Here is a 19,815-nt window from a genome sequence, read left to right as displayed (position 1 = left end):
TACAATTTTAAGCTTACACAAATTTCCTAATACCCATTCTTATGCATTGTCAGTAGGTGATAGTACTAAGAGGGGAGGCTCATTTTTTTTATCTATTATAGGCATTTGACCTTTTGGCTTTGCTTTCTTCATGATAAAGTTGCAACAGCTAAATTTCAGCCTGCCATGTGTTATGCTATTTCATATAATAATGATCATGTTATATTCAGTTTGATTGCTTGGTATCCTGTGTCTGTGTCACATGGGTTGAGGAAATCCTTGACCATAGGATGGTTAACCACACTCCGTCCCGAATTGATATCCTGTACCATCTGAACATAATGTCTGTGCTAAGGTTTTAATTATGCAAACATGCATAACAGGAATTCTTTATTTATTCTGATGTTCAGGGCCTAACCAGTAGGAGGAGTCATTTTACTTAAGGGCTGTTTTTTTCTTGATTTTCTAAGATAAATTCAACTAATTACTGGTAACATGTAAATATGCCAAAATGCCCTTAACAATGTAACTGAAGACAAAACAATAGGCATAAAAACTAAAAGTGAGAACATAAAAGAACTAACAAAATTCCGTATCGAGTTGAGAATTATGGATTCCGTTCAAATACTGTATCTTATTGTACAAATTTTAATACATGCTGATGTTTCTCTTACGCAGAAGAACAATTTGACATCAAAACTCATGACATAGCCTGAGGGGAAACCATGGTAACAATGGTCAGACACAAGACAGTGGCAATTTGTTCACACTTTGATTTTGCCAGTTTTCCTTCATGGGTTTATAACAATAAAAATATATGAAGAACCCCAGTTCTTTTGCAAAAAAATACATATATAAAATTAATCAATATGTAAGTTTGCATATGTAAAAATGGTTTAAAGATCATGCAAATATCCCACGAAAATGCAAAAACATACATTATTATACTCAAAAACAGTAGCCGTTTGCTAACCAGTTTGTGAAATCTTGTGTTTGTTGAAGCTATGAAACTTAGATGCTTGCGTTAGCCCCCGAGAAAACATCTAGAATTGGGTTGTAATTGGGCTGTGAAGTTCTGTTTTTTATTTCTTTTCAGTTTTTGCTTTTAGTGAATGCTTGCAATGTAATTACTTGACAATTTAATCTGAGAGATCTATCAGAATTAGTGAGCTATCCACTTTTCCTAATTGAGCTGAACATTCCCGTACCCCTCTAGGCTTTATCTTAGAAGAATAAATTCTATTCTTTTTTTTTCTTTTTTCCCCCTGCATATGAGGTTCGTCTTGATGAGTGATTTCCTAATGTTCACGCTATTTTTAAGAACGTGGAGATAGGGCTGATTGGACTCACCAGATTGCACAGAGACTAGGCTAGATGGTTAATTCCTGTCAAGTTTTGGATTTTGGGCTTGAGACCGTGTTTCCCTCCACAGTTGTGAGCAGGAATGCTGTACGCAACAGCTTGCGGGGTTAAAAGGGAATTCTTAATATAGGCCTCGACTGTATGCTAAATCCAGGTCAAAGTTGAAACCCCTTTGTCTTTTGTACATGTGCCCCTCTAAAAGTATAATTGTGTTTCCTTGAACAGCAGCTGCTTCAGTGTTCACTAGTCACGGAGACGTCCTTGTGCTTTCCACCTTGATTTATCCCCACTGATGCATTTTTCCTACTTGTAACACATTGTAGTTTGTACTGTACGCCGCTCACCTCAGATGACCTGAATGAGGCAGCGTCACTTACTCGCGCTATCTTATTCACACACCCACATCAGGAAAACCAGTTTTAGGCAGCAAGGTTTAGACCTCACCTGGCAGACTAGTAACATTTACCTCAGAAAGAAGAGTTGCTTTGGTACAATGGGGATTTTCCACAGCGAGTGTGCCAACAACTCTTTCCCGCCCTTTTGCATACATAATTGTCAGTCATGTGTTGCAGCAACATTAACTTTTCTGAATGTTTTTCTGCCTAAAGTTCGATGTGAAGTTACACTTGTGAAATAATCAAGAATGTATTTTCAATATTACATTGTCACAAGTCACAACGCAACCACTTTTGCTTTCCCAAGGTAAAACATAAACAAGGGGTCAGGGAGTTTGTTTTTGGTACATGCAAATAAAAGACGCCTTGTTCTTTTTTCCCTTATATATTTTAGTGTGTAGGCACAAAACAAAACGCGCACATCGCGAGGATCTTTTCAGCGTGTCTCTTTAAATGCATAAACGAGTACACAGGCATTTCACTGATGTGAAAAATGTATCTTGGATTCTAATAGGGAAGTTGTATGTTTGCCAAGGTGCTTTCGTGTCCTCAGCTAACCCCGGCACTCATATGGTTTTCTACAAGTCTTAGTGAGATCACTGCCGTTTCTAAAGGAAAATATCTGGAAATGGTTTGTAAAAGGGAGATGAAAAAATAAAACAGAGGTAGTCAAAGAGTTCTCTCTCAGAGTTTGGCCAAGTTTACTTCTTATTTGTTTACAACTGGGCTGTATAAAGCGGGCCTGACGAACGCAAGGGAGGGAGCTGCTTTGGAGCACAGAGCACTCAGAGATAGAATGTCCTCCATTTTGGAGAAAAGGGCAGCTCCAAACGTGTTCACTGTTCCAATAGGAGAAGTAATAACGGCACATGGGTTAACAGAAACGGCGGCGCAAATGCGGAATCGGGCAAAAGCTGTTTCACACATTACCACTCCACATTATTAACAAGTCTTTATTGTTACTGGCAAGACTAGTTTTTGAAGACGATCAGTGGTGTGCTGCACGAAACAGTGGAGGATCTGGTGGGACAAATATATAATGTATCATGTTTCTGAGAACTGTCATCGAATGCACACGCACACACACGTTGTGTTTTCACGTTTTACGGGGACTTTTCATAGATATAATGATTTGTATACTGTAGTAAACTGTATATTCTATTCCCGTACACTAACCCCAGCCCTTAACCTACCCGTCACTGAACACTTTCTGCAAAAAAAGGACAGGGATTTCGGATATTGCCATCTTTATGGGGACATTTTGTCTCCATAATCTAGGGTTTACCAGGCCACACACATAGAGAGAGAGAGAGAGAGAGAGAGAGAGAGAGAGAGGTAGAGAGAGAGGTATTTAAGTCCAGAAATATAAAACAAAAAAAAATGTTGCATATATATATATTTGAATCGTGGAAGATTCCAGCTGCCAAAAGGAACTACAATATGTAGACTCTTTAAAGGTCACGATTGTGTATCTCTATGTAAATATTTTAAAGGCGTATTCTTTCCCCTGAGACCCTGGTCTTAAAACAGGATCAGTTTGTGTTGTGTGTGTGTGTGTGTGTTGCTATAGTTTGAGGACATTTGTCTGTGACTTGTGTCTGGTTCAGAGGGGAGGGAACAAGCTTCACGTTATTGCAGTGTCTCTATCCAGGTGTTGTTTATCCTACTCTGTATTATGTGGCCATTTTGGAAAGAGCACTTGACGTTTTTATGGGTATGTATGAACTGGGCCAGCTTAAAGAGGACAGCTGCAGAGCTGAGGAAACATTTCGAACGTTTTGAAGTAAGAATGGCCTTGAAAACTCTCTGCATAGGTGTGCATACCTGTTGCCAGGACAGTTATTGTTGCCAAGGCAATTTGGCAAAGGAGCAAGTGTGTGAATTGTTTTCCGGCCAGTAACATTTTTGAGATTTTTTAATCTACAATTTCCTCACTGATTAGCAAAAACAGAGAATATGGAATCATATTTTTATACTATGATACTATGATCATATTTTATATACTATTGCTCTGTAGTACTGTTAGTGCCAATATAATAATTATATAGGAATATAAAACAAATTATGGAAATGTAAGGTATACCTTACAGTTAAACAGTACAAACAAATATAATTTTTTATATGTACCATTTACGGTTAAGGTATCTGCGTCCAGGACAGTTGTAATAAGGCAATTGGACAGAGGGACAAGTTTTCTAGCCAGCCGAACACAATCTGCATTCTACAAAAAGCAGAGAACAATTATACATTACATTATACTTATGTTGCCTACTATGAAATAATTTTGTAGCGTAATTATCTTTTGATTGGGGTTGCAACAATTAATTGATAATAATCAATAGTAGCTGATGTCACACAGAACAAGATACAGCAGAAAAAGTGCACAACACAAGTATGAGAGCAGTCCACATTAAACCTTTTACAGAAGGTCATGTAGTTGTGTATGTGGCTCGGTTTCTGTCTCAAGTGCTTTGAGTGCTGGGACTGTTCAATGTAGTTGTAGGGTTCATACATTTACTGTTCTTATAATATAAGAATTTGCGTTTTGTTATAAAAGTATATGTGTGTGTTTCTGTTTATATATATGCTGTATGTGTTTATATATATATATATATATATACCGTATATATAACAGAAACACATAAACTTTTGGGACAAGTTGTTTTGCACACGTGTGTGTGCGTGTGTGTGTGTGTGTGTGTGTGTGTGTGTGTGTGTGTGTGTGTGTGTGTGTGTGTGTGTGTGTGTGTGTGTGTGTGTGTGTGTGTTAATGGGCTAGATGTGAAATAGCATTTGCTACTGCCTACTGAAACAAAAAAATCTGATTAATCAAAAAAATGTATCATCAAAACTAGTTGCTGGCTTAACTTTAATCACAGTCAATATTGTTGCTGATATTAGTATTCTACAGAATTATATTATTTAGTAGTTTAGTAGAAAAGGTAGCCTATATGTGTGTACCATTATGTGAATGTGATACAAGCAACTCTTTTGAGGATGGTATTTACTTGCTCATTTTGTAGAATTCATTTTAACATATGATTGTATTTTTTCCTACACTTTAGGTTAGGCTTTCACACATACAGGCTTTTATGGAAATACATTTTACCATTTAGAGATCAGGACCTGTTGTGAAATACTAGTAAATGAGAAGCTGTAACATTACAGTTGTAAAACTGTATTAGTTGTAGAGCTGCACGGTTCTGAATAAACTGAGAATCACGTTTTTTGTTGTTGTTGTTTTAAACAGATTTCACGATTCTGAACTGACAACTAAACAAAATAATGTAATTTACTACAGGTTCTGACAAAATGTTAATTGCTGCAGTCCATTTAAAATGTTTAATTAATTTCAGTTTGAATGAATGATTTAAAGACTCACATAAATACTTTACTTGTTTCATTTCTGGATGATTCAGTGTTTCTGAATGAATCTCTTGAATGAATGATTCAATGACAAATACATTTTTTAAGTCACTTGTCGCCACCTACTGGCGTAACGATGTAATCGACACTATCTTTATTTGAAGCTTTAAGTTACTTTCTAAAGGTGATATACTGTATTTTGATCGGTACCATAGACATCAGTGTTTATATCCGCACTATACACTTTTATTCCAGTACTTCTGTGATCATTTAATATTTGTAACAAGGAAGTGTGTGGTTGAAAAGACTGTTTGTGAAGCTGTTTCATACCTAGCCTAACTGCTTTCTCTGGCTCAGCGGCAGCGCAAACGCAAATTTGAATGTTTGGTGTGATTTTGTCAAGTTTTTAATAGACATAGCCGAACCATTGTCATTTAGGAATGAGATCGTGAAGGTGTTTGAATCAAAAGCACAATCGCAATCTTTGAACGATTAATCTTGTAGCTCTAATAAGTTTTAAAATGACCGTTTTGATGCTTATGTGATAAAAGCTGTAAAATGATGGGCATGTAAAAAGTGAGGGCACGCTGATGTAAAAAGTTTGCTTTAGGCCATTCATTAGGTTTGGACAGAGATGGAAAAAAAACCTGCAGTGTTTTAAGGTAATTTTCGGTGATTGAAATCACAGTTTACTGGTATTTGATGCCAATGTGTGAATAGAATCTTAATGATAAAAAGATGTGGTTTAATGTGTTAAAGCTTCTAATGATAAATTGTCCAAGAGTATCCAATATAAAGAGATGGAAAAATGCTTTCAACTTATTGACCTTGACATTATGAATCATTATGTTTGTTTGTTTTCCTGCGTGTTAGCTGCACATCATGACATTGTTGGTCACACTAACTTGGTCGACTTATATTTATGATATTTTGATAAAACTGCTTCCCTTTTTTCCTATTAATTAATAATAAAATACTATGCCAAATTAATTATTTCATCATAGATTCTTTATTCATTATCAAGACGATTGTTACAACCTGACACTTTTTACTTCATGCCCCCAAAATATATCAAAATGAATTTTCATTGTGAAATGAAAAACTTGTTCATCATCAAGATGGCTTTAAGATGATTCCATTCAAGTCATTGTATGTATGAATCACATTTCTAATGTATTTTCGGATAAATTAATAGATTTTGACAAAAAATTAGTGCCATGTCACTGACCCACTCGTTTCCAGGCAGTTGTTGCCAAGGTAATTTGGCAGAGGTGAAAGTGAATTGTTTAGCCAGTCTGACACAATTATACAAAAAATATTTTAGTCCATACTTTATGTAGCAAAAGCAGATAATTGTTTTTCTTATAGTGCACAACCCAGTTTGTATACACACACATATTTGCTAATCTGTTTAAATAAAAAAAAATACTTGACAAATTAATTCATTGTGAAAATAATTGTTAGTTGCAGCCCTATGTTTTAACACCATTCATGCCGCTGTTTATGTTGGTACTTAAAATTCTATAGCATTATTTTTCACAAGCATCTAGGGAAAAATACTTAATGTGCAGCAATAATATTTATTGTTATATAAGGGTTATATTAAGGGTTATATAAGCAACCCTTTTGTGGAAGCCATAATATTTTTAGATTTTAGCGACTTTTAATTCACTTAAATGAATACTGCGTGTTATGACCCCTCATCAAAAGGATTGTTCTGATTTTTTTTTAATTCACACATCCAATTAAGTCACATCCTTATTTTCATTGATAAGGTGGAAAACATTAATGAGATTTTGGCAGTTTCTCTGTAAATCTTGTGAAATGGTTGGCTGTCCTAGCACGTTTCAATTGCAACATAGTTATTAATCTGACGACGTAAGGTTTCTAAAGGCCTTATATTTTGACACTGGAGATTTGGCCGACTGGGCTGCTTTATTGGAATTACTAGAAAAAAAAAACAGTACCATTGTTTAAGAAAGAAAGAAAGAAAAAGAAAGAAAGGTTTCCTGTTTACAGTCAGTGTGCTGACTTCCTTGTGTGTAAATACAGTATGATGGCAATAGGTATGTACACAGTTACAAAGGGTGTTCCTATTTGCTATCATTTCAGTCAGGATTCTAGGTTGATTTCATTAGTATCTGTCATTTTCAGTGAAAGATTTCATGTTTTACATCATTCCCCCCCCCCCCCCCCCCCCCCACTAACTGTAATAGGTATCATCTGACACCATGATATACGTGTGTGTGTGTGTGTGTTTAGGTGTGTTTATGTATATGTATATATCTAGGCTGTCAATTATTAATCGCGATTTATCACACACTAATCGTGAAATTAAGCATAGCCTACACCATTTAACTTGTTTAACACGGTAATTTTTTCATCATTTGCTATACCCAGCAAAGTAAACCATCAGATTGAAGGGCGATTCTCACAAAAAAATGTCTGGATGTTTTTTGCTAGGTAAATTTTGGTGTCTTTCCAAAAAAGGACACTTGGAGACACTACTGTAAATAGCCTAATGATATTAGGAGGGCCCTATTTTAACGATCTAAGCGCATGGTCTAAAGCACACAGCGCAAGTGAACTTAGGGCATGTCGGAATCCACTTTTGCTAGTTTAATGACATCGGCGTTACACCCGGAGCATGGTCTACAAGGGTAGTCCCAATTCTCTTAATGAGTAATGGGTGTGTTTTGGGCGTAACGTGCAATAAACCAATCAGAGTCTCATCTCCCATTCCCTTTAAAAGCTAGTTGCGCTCGCGTGATGGCGGATTATGGCGGATAGTCGAAAGACTGAACGCGTCTCCAGACCGCAAACGGATTTGCTCATGCGCAAGGTTAAAGCACGCAAGCAGACCATCTACGGGACTAGCCGGATTCCACCATATCTTTATGTACACAATATTAATCTACATTGTAATCTTTTTATTTTTAATATTTGGCATGTTTGTGTGCTGCTGCGTGTCCCTGTGTGTAATAAGCAGAGTGTATGCGCGTTGTGCACCCGCATATAGGCGCATATTACTAATGCGCCCTTTAAATAACAAAAAAAATAATACTAAGCCATTGACTTTAGACCAGGTTTTTTCCTAAACCTGATCTATTTCAGTTGCCTCAAAATGCGCCTGCACACTCCTGGTTTTCAGAACAGCGCACAAATAGGCGGAAATGCATTTGCTATTTAAACAACGTGGCGCAGGGCTTGAAAAATATAACTGCATCAGGCTGAAAGTAGCAAAAAACATAGTAGCATTGCTCCGGATGTATGATAGGGCTCCGCAGAAGTAGCAGTGCTTCGCCTTCTGAGAATATAGTTCCCAGTATGTATACGGTTAGAAGATGGCTGTGTCTCATGTGACCTTGTTATTTGTACACGCTGACTATACAAATCACAACATGTAAATAGGAAAATGTTGGCGTTATTTTGTCATTTATTGGGAGCAGTATGCTAGCTGGAGCCGTTTACCTCCAGTCTTTGTGCTAAGCTAGGTTAGCGGTGTCTGCGTCAGACGGTGAATAAGCTAAAGTCCCCAAAAGTCGGCGTGTTCCTTTAATGTTGATATATATTACCATTAGGGCTGCCACCGACTAAAGATTTTTCTAGTCGACTAGAAGTCGTTCATTTAAAGGTGCTGTATGGAGTTTTTCTACTAAAATGAATCCATTTTTTATTACCTGTGTGAAGGGGTTGTAATCTCACAATGAAATGATCCACTTGGCGGGTTTTGCTATTACCTCTGAAAGCAAGTATTCCTATTTCTATGTGATGCTCCGGGTCGGATTTGCCGCGAAATCCAGTGACGTGACTGAGACCTGCATGCGCGCTTCCGAGCGTCTCGCCTCGTCTACTGACTTTGCACTCAACAGCGACGACACTGCAACTTTATGACATGGAGTCTGCTAATACTAGGAAACGACTAGCACAACACAGACTCCAACACAAACTCCACATAATAATAAAAAACAAAAGAAAGCACGCGCACGAGCACTCGCTTGTAAACGTATTGGTTGCAATCTGAAACATCACCGCTAGATGCCGCTGAAAACTCCATACAGCACCTTTAAGCCTTTAGTCGAATAATCACATGTTTATATTCATTTAATTACCTAAATTCTTGGGGGTGTAGTATATGCCTCACGCACCGGCAAAAGTAAAAATTATGAATGTGTTGGAAAAAAATAGCAATGCTACATTTGAATTGTTTATTAATAGTGTTTTCTGAGTCAGTGTCGGCTGACCCAGTGTGGAATGACGCATTACTCTTTTTCTGTATGACAAAAAATTACGGAGTATTTTAAGTTGAAAAAATGCAAGTGATTGTGCCGGCGCCTCTATGTCATGCAGTAAGTGCGCTACACTTCAACTTCCACGTTGTGCTAAAACACTTGGATATGCACCTAATAATAGCGCACGTTTATCTAGGTTAACGTTAGAGAGAACGGCCATGTAAAGTTGCTACTACATGTTTCAAATGATAAGCCATATTTGAGGTTGCTGGATGAAAGGCGAATGTTTGGATTTCCTGCCTGACAAAGTGTAATTACCACAAGGACCCACCGTTAACGATCGGTCCTTTCACCATGCACTTCCTGTGGAGTTTTTTTTTTTTTTCTGCGACTAACCAACCAATAAAATCTTAGTCGACTAAGCCTCTTCTAGTCTTTTACATCGCTTAGGCCTATAAAGAACTGGTGCGGCAGTGTGCATTTTACTTTCACTTTTAAATTAGTGTCAATTCACCCTTCGCAATCTGACTCAGATTGCCGATCTGACCAATCATAATCCGCCATTTTTGCCCGACAAAGTAGTCAGGAGAGTTATAAGATTAACGTTGGTGGATTTGAACTTGCAAAACGGTGTGTATTGACATCTTTTCGCGGTTAAAACAACAGTCCTTCTGATGTTCATTCATGTTTATTTGATGCTATAAATGAACTAAGGAAGAGATTATCGGTTCACGAACAGCTTTAGCTGAAGCAATCTGTCACGACTGTCTTTTTTTACAGTCTATGGTCACATCACATTAAAGAGCCACAGAACAGTTTAATTTTCTCTGACTGACCAAATTTGAAAGTTGAGACTGTTTCATATTAAATGTTACCAGCTCGGTCCTGTCTGTCAGAGCGTTGTCAGTGTCCTCTATGTATTTTTTACGACATTAACGCTTAGAGCTTGTGTGAATTGCACCTAGAAAATGAAGTTAAGGAACAATCTCGATCCATCAGGAAACGCCACATAGGTCGCTGCATCTCACTGCACTTTATGAGGAGTTTTTCTTTTACGCGAAGAAGCCGTTCGGAAGGAGATGTGTTAAAAGATTGCGGAGTGCATTCATGATTATTAGGCTGCAGGTATAATCATCATCATGGCGCCGGTGTTGTGCCGAATTTCGGCCCCCGCCAATTATTACCCCCCTAGCATTGGTAGGTTTAGGATTAGTTGTGGGGGAGGGGTTGGGGTTAGGATTAGGCAATCAGGTACTGACTTTAACGAGGGGGGTAATAATTTGGCAGGGGGTCGAAATTCGGCACAACACCTGTTCTGAGTGAGTAATTTACTCTCTTACCTTTGATCTTTGATTAACATTAATGGCACTTTAGAACAGCCGCTTCTGCACATGACACGGATCTGACGCGCGTCCCATTTTCTCACAAAACTTTACATTTATTTAAAACTTTATTTAACTTATAGAAGACTGCTCTTATGAGGACACTCGACAAAACAGACTTTTTGACATAATTTGTGTGTGTTATGGCAAATACCATTAATGCAAATGGTATTTGCATTAATAAGAGCGTGATCATACAAAGCTAGTCAACTGGTGACAGAAAAAAACGGATACTGCGTTAAATATTTTTAATGCTTTAAACTGATTTTTTTTTTTGCCACAGTGGATAAGTGATTAAACCGGTGTTGCGACTAAACACCGTGTAACCAGAGGCGTCAGACAGGGGGTAATAGTGGAACAGAGAAACAGGGGCCCTCGGCGAAGGGGGGGCCCACAAAGATATATTGATATATATTGTGGTGTTGTGATGGGCCCACCCCTTGGTTCTGTGACCGGGGCCCAACATTTGGTGCTACACCGGTAACACAGACTATCGTGGCAAACCTACATACCGCCAATCCTAACTGTATGCAATTGGCAATCGTATTTGACGATAGTGGTCTTGACAGAAATACCAGTTAGTTGACTACCACAAGCCTTAGTAAATCATGTTGCTCATCCCATAATTTTTTCTTCTGAAAGAGAAACTCCAACAAATGCACATAAGGTCAGCCGCAAAAATAACTGTGTCCACCCTTTCGATGCTAATTTGTCTTTCCTGACAGTAGTTTTTTTTTTTTTTTTTTTACCACCAAAAGAGGGTTTGCGGCTGTTGCAAACTGTTAGTAACTCTGGCCTTTACTGTTAATTTTTTTGTGCTTATTATTCAGGCTGTTTTTTTGTCATTATTTTCATAGTTCACTGCAGAGCCATGGGTGTAACATAAAGTCCAGCTCCCCCTCTGAAAGGCCCCCGCGACTCCCGCCCCCTATGCTATAAATACCACCAAGCCAAAGCAAAGCGACTGTGGCTGGCTGTACCTGACTGTATACGTTTGGTAGTAAACGCATGCTCAGTGTCAGCTGCTCGTGCTCATCAGTTAACTGTCCTGGAGTAACATACTCCGGGATATTGGTTTATTTTGAGTCGGAGTGACTGTCAGGCACATCTGAAAGCGAGTAACCTATGGATCAGCGCTGACTCAAGACGGGAACTGTTTTGAACGATTCTGTCCGATTTGGTAAACTGGTTAGACCGGTTCACAAAATAGAACCGGTTCATAAGAACGATTCGTTCACGAACCGGACATCGCAACCGGCGTTGAACTTGACACGTCACGGAGAATGGATATGGGTTGGGGATGTGTGTTCGGTTGCTCAAACGCTCGAGTTTTATTCCTTTTTCAGAATGAAATGGCTAGAATTTATTCACACTTCTAACGTTACTATTGAATCCTACGTATCAGCGCTCGGATTCGTTTCCATGGTGCCACTCGCAGTCTGTGAGGTAAACTGAACGCTATTGGCTATTTAAAAAGATGGAGGAGCCATTCAATATGTCCCGCCTTAGCTTCCTGTTTCAGTGGCAATTACGTCAACGCATCAAACCAAGGCACTTGGGCCTTTAAGTTGTAATTTGGGCGTAATGGGTGGAGCCAACCACACCCTAACCCTACCCATAACCCTATCCCTCCACCCGTTAGATCCACAGAGGTGAAGCTGGACATCATTTGGCTCTACTGTGAGCACGACTTGATATTAAGGGTATCAAGTAATGATATCTAGTGCCCACACATGAACGATTAGTGGTTTGTGATCTCTAGCCAGATACAGGGGTGACCACAAGAAAACTCTATTACATTAACTGCCATTAAATGACTATGTTACTGCCATTGTTTTTAAAGGCTGCATTTACTTCAAGAGGGGTGTGATATATATTTATATATATATATTAAAAATGCAGTTCATCATGACCCCTGGTATAAATTAGGCTATTTTGTATAGAAGAAAAATTAAAGGGGTCATTGCGAATTTTTATCTCACAATTCTAAGAAAAAAGTCAGAATTGTGAGATAAAAAGTCACAAAATTATCTTTTTCATTTTTTATACTGTGGCGGAAACAAGCTTCACTAATTTTGGATCCCCGTACATTGATTATGTTGATTGCTGTTGTTACAATAGGTCTGTTATAACATCCAGAAGACAGATATGGCGTCTGCCTAAATCCAAAGTGTACAATGTCACATGCCCTAAGCTCATAGTAATGAAGACCAGCTTTGGTGAACCATTTTTGTAGGCTGAAGTGTGTTTGCTGACTTTGCTCTGATCATCAAAAGGCATTCAATTCTTAACAGTCGTACACAACTAAAAACAAGGCATAATTTTTAATCTAAACCTTCACATTCCTCATTGATACCATGCAGAGAGGGTCTGGCGTTGCAGATCGGGAGTCGAGTGTGAACTGAAGCACTAGTGGGAGTATCACCACTCTGATCTTTTTAAGGATTCTCATGACTTCCTGTTTCTATCGGCTATCCCCCTTTTGCTCATGATATGAATTTTTTTTTTTTTTTGGCAGTTGCCTTGGACATCTGTACCAACATGATAAGACTGTAATTGTACCAATATCTGCTCCAGGGTTCGAATAATTTTAAAGACCGTCACATGAACAGTCAAATGGTCCATCTTGAAAATATCTTTGTGATATGTTCAGTTAAATAGGCATAGAAAAATGCCCGTCACAGGGCTCTTTTTCTTTCCTTTTTTTCCCCTTTTACAATTTTACACCACATATAATGCAACAGAACTATAGTTAATAGAAGTGACTGAAGTGTTGCCTTTGAATTGGGAAAAAAAGCATAATGAGTGATGTAAATTAACATAGGGATTTACACTTTAATGAAGCGGGCAAATGGTATGGAATTATTTATTTATTATTTCCCAAGTGCATGATGCTTGAGATATTTATTCAAATGGATGTTAAGTGTACTTAGATGTGTTAGATGCATCATATTTGACGAAATCATGTCATTAAAATCTCAAGATGCCAATATCACTAATATATAAGAAGGACCTATTGAATCAATTGTACAATATTGTTTACCCAAAAATGGGAACATTATGCAAAACATCAGTACAATTGAGATCATTTCATATAGCGCACCAAAAAAAAGAAAGAGCTTGCACGTTTGTAAATGTTCAATATATTTGCACACGTAATTCTCTATATGCAGAGTTTAGTGGGAGTCTCATTTGAAGAGAAGCACTGGATCACAGCAAACATAGAAAAAACATCAACAGAGTTCAAGTTATGTGATCTGTACATGGTGTACTCTAGTGTTTATAGTAATGATTTTAGAAATAAAGCAAAATAACTGTTTTATTGATACAAAACATGCACTGGTTGGACCTTCAGAGACTCCCTGTGGTGGTAATCATATGGATCCATGTCTATATGCTGCTAATAAGTATTTATGGCATTTGATTAGCAGTAGTTTGCACAAAAGCAGGAGAAATGTTATTTTTAATAAGCTGTGACTCAGAAGTGCCATTTTCCTTTTGCAGTATTCAGAAACAAAAATGTCAATGGACAAAACCACAAATTAAAACCACAATTTTTGGACAAAAATAAAAGCCATCCATAAAAAAAGAGTAAAAATCAGAAGCATCCAAGCCCAAATCCTAAAGTCTGCATAATGACAACTATATAATAATACAGAGGAGTATGACTTTGACAGCAAAACAAGAACAAGAGCTTCAGATAAAGCAGGAACATGCGTAACTTTACGATGAGATGGCAATAGGCCATAAACACACAATTCAAGCTTCTCTCCGGAAGACTTTCTTGGCACTTTGCCTGAAGAGCGTGAGGTCGTTTTAGGTCAGGCCTGGTGTGTTGTTGTAAAGAAATTGCAGTGCATTCGACTCTCTGTATTTCACTTCCTTGTTTTTCACGTGCCGGAATCACATTTGAGAAATCAGACACTGAAAATACGGCAAAGCGGTGGAAGGTTGAAGAGTATGTCAAAAAGAAATAGTAGGTTTTCATGTAAATCAGCAAACAGATTTTGTGCATCTGAAATGCACAAGGAGTCGCCGAGCACGCTCACTGGGGATCAGTCTGAACAGGTCAGGATGTTTAACATGGGTTGTTGTTGTTGTTTTTTCGCCACGTCTGGTTACAGCATTATTTGTGTGCTTTAGAAACGAATGATATTCTTGTTTTAAAGGTCTAATCATGTAGGAATTCTGCTTCTCACGTTTTGCATTTGAATGGTTTAAATACTTTCAGCTTGATGTAAAAGCAAAAGACTTTCTCCTCAAACAATCACAGACTGTTTAAAAAAAAAAATTGCTCCATTAATGTGCATCCTGTACTCAATTTGTTGCACGTTAAAAGGGTTCCAAAAGCAGTTGCTCTACATTTAGTGAAGCCACCTATTCAACTCAAAATAAACGCTAGCTAAATAAATAAATGATGAATGCCGCCAAGAGGACGGCACATATTTTGTCATCTCATTCGGCGACTGGTAACAGTCCGTTGTTTTAGCTTGCTGAGGAATGTTTGTATTGCACAAAATCATGAACAAAAAAGAAAAGACAAAAGTGATATTTTATTCATTAGGACTGTCTGTCTTTGTGTATTCTCATGCAGTCTGGTCTGCATTTATATGCTAACATAATTTACTCCTCTAACCTAAGGCAGAGTTTACCATCACCTCGACAGACCTCAACAGAGTGTGTGTGCAGCCAGTGTTACTAATATCTCATGATGAATGTGTGTGTGTGTCTGTGTGTTGATTTCAGATTTACTAAAAAACATGAGGAGCCATTTCAAAATGTAGAGACCTCTCTCTGGCTGTTTTGGGGATATCAATCTTTTTTTATGTAAATGTCACCTCTTCTTAACAGCAAATATAACACATGAACAAAACAATATTTCTTAATGTATGTAGTTATTGTTTTCCACAAACGGCAACAGCATTTCGCTTTTTACAACTGATGCGCTGTGTAGGTGTTTTTAATGCAAACCTGCCTGTAGGGTTCACACAACTGGAGCAATGGTAATTAAATCCTGAGATTGATTGATCATTTAGTTATTCTTTTATCAAGGATGTTTTCATAGCATATTATTGTCTATTTTAAATGGCAAGCAAATCGAGTTTTACAGGGCAAAAATGTTTCCTTTACAACATCGTGACACCGGGGCAGTGCCTTATTTACCCCTAAAAGGTGCATATTAATACCTTATCCTGTAATATGCACCTTTAAGTTACTAATATGTTCCTTTTAGGGGAAAATGAAGTACAAAGATGCCTCAGTGAAAGCTGCTGTACCCCTAAAGGTCCCATTTTTGCACATTTGTGTGTAATGTTGACTAGATTAACAGCATGGATGCTTAGGGAAGGATGGAGAATGAATATGAAAGCTGGTTGAAAATCTGCTATGTGATTACACTTACAGGTGCTTGCATTAACCCCGTAAAACAATAGTGTTTGACCTATATGGGTTTTTTACTCTGATAATTAAAGATCAGGTTGAATAATGCCCTCATATAGACTCCAAATGAGTTTCAAGCGTCTGACAGCACCAGTGAAAGTGCTTCTGTTTTTCTCCTTATATTTTCATTACAAATTATATTGTCAAAAAATGTAAAATTAACATGAATTTCACAATTTGTCAGTGTTTGGTATGTCCTCCTTGTGCTTTAATGACAGCATGCACTCAAGCAATCGTGTAAAATAATTTAGGGCCAGATTTACCAATAGGGAAAATTAGCGAGAGAGCGCAATTACAAAAAAGCGCCATTGGGAGTGGAAAGTCCAGCGCGTGATCTACTAATGGCGCAAATCAAAGAACACACACACAGCCGGATCATTTCTACAATGACCAACGCAATCTACCGAGAGCAGCGCAAATTAGCGTCTGGTTTAAGACATGCTTTTTTGGGGTAAATAATGGCACAAACACCAGTAAATTGACCCGCACAAACATTAGTAATATCGTGTTGCGTGACTCATTTAAATACTCTCCTCCCTTAAATTTTGTGTCTGAAAAGGAAACTCCTATAAATGCATATGCAATAAGTTCAGCCACAAAAATAAGCCAGTCCACGCCTTCTCAGCATTCATTTTTCACTGTCTTAAGTAAATCCTGACGGTATTCTTTAACGCCAAAAGAGAGTTTGCACTGGAGCAAGCTTTTAGTAAATCTGGCCCTAAATGTCATAATGTTTCTTCGTTTTTCCCCCCACAATCCTGTTTATTTTTTAGGTTGACATAAGATTTTAAATCAAGATTTTCAATCTGGTCCCGGAGAGATCTGAACCCCACTGTATGTAGTACAATACAATGACCACAATTAAGAGCCAACAGCTAAATTAGCATAAACACTTATTTTTTTATAGCATTTACTCCAATAAGCAAACCTATTGGATTGGCACTAGGTCAAGCACAGTAACAGTAATCGTCTAATGCAATTCTCAAAAAATAGTCTGATTGATCGATTTAATGATAATTAGCATGTTTTAATTGCTGCATTTAGTAGATTTCCTTTACAGAGAAAACTAAATTTTTGTAATATCGATGTGTAATATGTAATATCAGTGTAATATCGACACTGCAATTGTAGGTTGCAGTGTGCATGTTTGCAGAAAGGACATTTTTATGATTTTGAACTTGGCCAAAACCTACAAGCAAGGAACAAGTATGTCACACAGAGTATCAGTGATTCATTGGATCTGAATTATTCTTGCCCATAAATATAGACAAGATAGACACTGCCAGTTTCAATACCTTGCCCTGGTCCTTTCTTGCTTCCGTTCCTTCTAAGTCATTTTTTGTGGTTTTCAAACATACTTCCACCGTGAGTAATATGGTATTCTGACACTTGTGATGCAGACTATTAACACCTATAAACAAACAGTAGACATCAAAAAGCACTTAGTATTTGAAAAGGAAAGCAGGTCAGTGTATACCATTCGGCATCATTAATATATTTATGTTGGTTTTATGTACGAATATAGTTCGGTAGCGTTATAAATAAATTCTCAGCACCACCTCTCACTCTTATTGTTTCTGCTGTGTGCCATTAAAGACCAGGCTCAGAGGCAAAGGACAATGTGTGAATGCCGAGCATTGTAAGTCGCATTTGCATATTTGAGATTTATATTATTCAGATGCTTGACATCCTTTCCCAGAAACCCCCCCTCCCTCCTTCTCTCTGCCCGACACCCCACCCTCACCTTTTTCTTGCCTTGCCTCTCTCTTTGTTTTCCCCCCTCTCCCCCCATCCCTGATAAAAATGATTTCCAGTCACCACACTGCATGCTTTATGAGATGGCCGCCTCATTAAAAAGCGTCTCTGATTAACCTGAATTTCGGCTCCTTTCTTACTTTTTCTCTCTGCCTGTCCGTCATCTGCGTTATTATTATTCTTTTCTTTGGTCTCAGTCACCCTGTGCTCTTTGTCGCGGCTGCAGGACACAGCCGTCTGAGCGTCTTGCAGACAAACTGACCTCTAGGGACGTATTGACAGTTTGTGTTACTGAGTGACAGAGAGCCACAGAGTGACAACGACAGAACACACAGAAAACGCTTCCTGTAGTCTCTCAGCAGATTTTGTGCAATAAATCTCTGAGAAGATTCCCTTCTAAGATTAGAGATTTTTTGGGAGAGGGAAAACAAGGGCTGTGAAAGGGGGGGTGCTTATGGTGGAGTTTTTTTTTTTCTGGAAAAAGGGGGTGGGGAGGGATCTAATTAATTTTGAAGGATCATCGGCCCCTTTCGTCCGAGGCAGAGAAAGAGGCAGGGCGGGAGACGGAGGGGTGAGCGAGTGGGTGGAGCGAGTCTGAGCGAGAGAATAAGTGAGACAGGGGAAGGCGGGGGGACAGACAGACCCCTGGACTGATTAGGATTCTGGGCAGGTAGCAGGCGGCTGCTGCGCACCCACTGTGGGCCAGGCAGGAAGGAGGGGAATGGCTGCCCACCCGCCCATGTGTGTGTGTGTGTGTGTGTGGGGTGATCTCTGGGAGCAATTCTTGACGTTCAGGGTTCTTTGCACTTTTGTTACCTAATTTCACCTCAGATCACTCCAAAGGCTTGTAATATTTCTGACAATGTTTATCAGAGAAACTACTAAACTAATCTCAGATCTCAAGTATGTCCCGAAGTTATAGAAATGATGTCATTGCATAGTGCATTCCAGGCTGCTATTAGAAAAAAATGTTCAGTGAGGTTCTATATAGAACACAAGGGTCCCTGACTCAATTCTATAGAACACTTTGCCAAAAAGGTTCTATATAAGGAGACATTTCTAAATCATTGCATAATTCTTTCATGTTTAATGGGTCATTTCACATTTTCTAGCGATAACATGTTTTCGAGCTGTTTAATTAATAAAATGTAACTCTTTCCCCACAAGCGTTTAAAAAAAAAAGTTGCCCGCCACCAGTATTTTTTTTATATAATTTTCACAAAATTTTCATGGCCCTCAGAATATTTAGTTGTATGAATATCTTAACATGCAATATATCAAAAGAAAGAACAGACCCTCTGCTTTTAAACAACAACAAAAAACAACGTTTTATTCTAACTTAATGCATTCTTTTTTATTAACAACCTCGGGTAAGTTTCTTAAAAAAAAGCAACATTTTGAGCAAAAAGGCAGCTGTCAAAATTGCGTTTTTGTCAAAGACTATGTCCGGATCGATGATCAAAACATAGATGGAGTACATTTTGATGATCGTGTTTTTTTTACACATGTATCTGCTTATATATGATATCGCTTGTTTCTGCTTCTTTTCACCCCTAAACTGTTCTTTTTTTAGAACCATTCAGCCTGATGGTAGACAAGCGACTAATGTGACGCAATAGTAGGTTCCTCAAGTCCCATTCATTTAAAAAAGGCAAAGAGTGTCATTAAAAATACTTTCTTCCATAGACTCTTAATATACAGAGACAAACACTGTGGCTCTGTGATGCTTTTGAAACGTTGTTTCGTACCAGCCTGGTGTAGCAACATAGTATGCGGCATGAGTTTAAAGCTGTTTGACTGACCAGGGGTTGTTCAGGAAACCTGTATGAAAACTATCATTATTTTTGAATGTTGTTATGCTAAGCTAGTGGGACGTGTAATGTAACAATATCATCCAACCATTTA

General features: G+C 38.1%; 1 protein-coding gene across 4 annotated transcripts in view; it reads left to right on the top strand.

Annotated features, from left to right (window-relative positions):
* The window catches only part of zbtb20 (zinc finger and BTB domain containing 20), a 56,976-nt gene that overhangs the window by 5,349 nt on the left and 31,812 nt on the right, over positions 1-19,815 (top strand). The window contains exon 1 of one of the 4 annotated variants that reach the window (XM_079606359.1): positions 14,515-14,784. The exons of the other annotated variants lie outside the window; for them this stretch is intronic. The gene's annotated coding sequence lies outside the window, so the exon portion shown is untranslated. Of the gene's footprint in view, positions 1-14,514; positions 14,785-19,815 lie in introns of those variants that run through there. 4 annotated transcript variants of the gene reach the window in all.

The sequence above is a fragment of the Phoxinus phoxinus genome (genome assembly GCF_949152265.1).
Source record: "Phoxinus phoxinus genome assembly, chromosome: 3".
NCBI lineage: Eukaryota > Metazoa > Chordata > Actinopteri > Cypriniformes > Leuciscidae > Phoxinus > Phoxinus phoxinus.
Note: the sequence above shows the minus strand (reverse complement) of the source record. Positions and strands in the feature narration are given on the sequence as shown.